Here is a 3,037-nt window from a genome sequence, read left to right on the forward strand (position 1 = left end):
AGTTGACCCGTTTTGAAGATGCTTTTCAGGTATACAGATACTTGAAGTATGTAGCTTATGTGCTACGTGTTTGGATTGTGATCGAGGCCGTGTAAATTGATGCAAGTGTGAGAGTATGATGTAAAGTAGTTAATGGACTAGTTTTGATTGTATCACCTAGTTTGTAAAAGATGTTAGAACAATGTAATATATTGTAAAGTAGTTAATAATGTTTTTTTTTATAAACAATGTGCTTGATACCAGAGGTGTCTATTATATTACCATTTTACGCTTCCACAAATTACGTAATGGGGTGTGACAAATACTCTTAACTTTTATAGAATCCTTTTACTTCTTCCTTTTCCTAGCAATCATGGGAAAGAAAATGTGTAAATTCCGTTCTTCACTAGCCAATTATCCTCTTCATGAATTCGTGCTTCAAGCACTCTTGAAACATCCAAAACAAGAGTCATATGCCTTTAGCGATTATGAAATTGACATTTTGCAATCCACAAATGTTTTTCCCTCTAGATATAGGCATTAGCTCTTTTGATCCTAGGATGAAATCTTGTTTTATTTTGAATATCTAGGTATGCTTTCCTGCCTTCCCTTTCATAATATGCTTTAGCTACCTGTTTTCCCTTTTGATATCAAAAATCTTGTTTTATTTTGAAGTTAATGGTTTTTCTTATTCACAGCCATGCCAATCATTTGGAAAACCCTAGTTGTGCTTGAAAACTTGACTCAAACCCATAGTTTAGGGTAAGGTCTCTGATCTACCTGTCACAAAATTTAGTAAAATAGGTTTTTACTAATATAATAATGAATGAGATATCGAATGAGTGGTTGGTCTAATTAATTCTACTTCACAAATCATGTCATGACCAATACTATTTTGTCTTCAAATGATGGTTATATGACCCTATTAAAAACGTTTCATTAGAGTTCAAGAGTCTTTTTTATTACAATTAATATGTCAATTAAATCTTTTCGTGGCATGATTAATGGACATAGATTTTATGGCTTGTGAGCTTATATAATGAATATAAAGGCTCATTGTATTAAAAAAAAGAAAAAAGAAAGCAATAAGCTTTACTACTAATCACGCCAACCAAAGAAAAATAGTATATTTCTATCCTCCATGATTATAGAGGAGTACTCTCTAAACTTCATATTCATCTTTCCAAACTCTAATAGACTAATGTAACCGGTGTAATGTCGGGCACGTGGCCTTCACGGGCAGTACATACAGCTTCAGCTGTTGTACCCTAGGAGACAGACGAACTATTTAGTAGAGACCGAAAATATATTTTAAGCGACCACTGTTTAACACGAAGGCTCATAGTCAAGGTGCTTAGTCGAATACCGAATATGATGAAGACACGAGACTAGGGTAGTATATGAATACTTGTTAAACTACCCGCTAAAGACTTTGGATCATATCAATTTTGAATATGAAAGTTTGTATTTATTTTATTTATTTATTGTAAACGGTATTGTAATATGGTATTTCTCTTGTATAATGAGAGTACCATTATAATTATTTTATTTTATTATTTTTAATAATATTGTAACCCAATTCCTACAATCTTAAAACAGATTTCAGGAGATTGTTGAGGATTTTGGGTTCACAAAAGAATTGATATAAAATGTATTTGAATTTTTTCATGAATCTTTTAGAAATAATTCCCGGAAATATCATTTAAAGTACAACATCGTTTTTAGATATTTTAAAATATTGGACTACAATCATATATCTAAAAAATATTGTGTTACATAACAAAATGTTTAATTCGATAGTTTGGTTTAGAAGTGATTTTTGTAATCGTCATGAATTCTAACAACAGTGTTAGAAGCGGTTTTTAATAGACCGTTCATTTTAATATAATTCTTTGTAATCATCTGGTTTCTAAAAATCATGTTAGAAACGGTGCATAAAACATCCTTTTAAATCCAATTTTGTAATCGGTTATTTTTCTAACTTGTGGGTTTGACTAGGTGTATTGGTATAACATATGTTTAAATATCTACCACGCATGTTAGACACGGTTTATTATATATATAAACATATGTGTTTAAAACATTTTATTTAAACGTAATTTCTAACGTGCGTGTTAGAAAAAATATTAAGGAGACCTCCATGTTTATTTTAGTGAAACAGTGAACAAAAACTTTCACGTGTGTCTGTTGATATTCTTCCCATTAAATTACCAATAATTTAACCATTAACTAGGTGTTAGTGGAACACTTTTGGGCTATATATTAGAAAAACCAACAATTTAGAAGGTTTTGTCTAAAGTGTAATTTTCCATGTATGTATAGTTTTTCCTCCAACGTGCAAGCTAGAATCGTTTAAGTTCAAACATTTTTGTTTGAAAATTTTTATTTTTCAAACCATATTAGCAGGAAATGTAAACATTTAATTATCTAGAGTGTACATTAGAAACAATTAGAAATGGTTTCTTTTATAGATTGTATCCTTAGAAAACGTTATATGTAAACGTTCAAGTTTATAACGTGCGCGTTATAATATGTTTGTTTTACATGCGTGCTAGAAACCATTTTAGTACATGGGTATTAAACTTAAACATATAAAACCATTTGATAATTTAGGTTTTGATTTTTGATATAATAAACCCTTTTGATATTATTAATATAATATATTACAAAACTTAAGAAATGTTTTAGAATGATTTTTCTTTAAAAATAAGTTTTTCATATTTTAGATAATTAAAAATAGTTCGCTACTCATGCTAAAAGTAGTACAAGTTAAACTAAGATAACATTCTCAATGATAATCTATAGTGAAAAACAACTTCGTGTTGTGTGAACAAAATTGATTGTTCAACTTTCATTACTAAAATGTAGTAATTGAAACAACTTGAGATTATTTTGAACATATTTGTTCAAGGGTGTAGTGTCAATATTAAACAGAGTATATGAGGATATGTGTGCATGAAGTTCTATTTGAGCAAGTACATCAATACATAACCTGAAATGATATCATTGAGATGATTTCAGTTGGATGATGAAAGTGTTGAAGATAATAACACTTTAA

The sequence above is a fragment of the Bidens hawaiensis genome, unplaced genomic scaffold, assembly GCF_021521415.1.
Source record: "Bidens hawaiensis isolate Kalapana, Puna unplaced genomic scaffold, B.hawaiensis_p1.1 tig00042530_1, whole genome shotgun sequence".
In the NCBI taxonomy this organism is placed as follows: Eukaryota; Viridiplantae; Streptophyta; class Magnoliopsida; order Asterales; family Asteraceae; genus Bidens; species Bidens hawaiensis.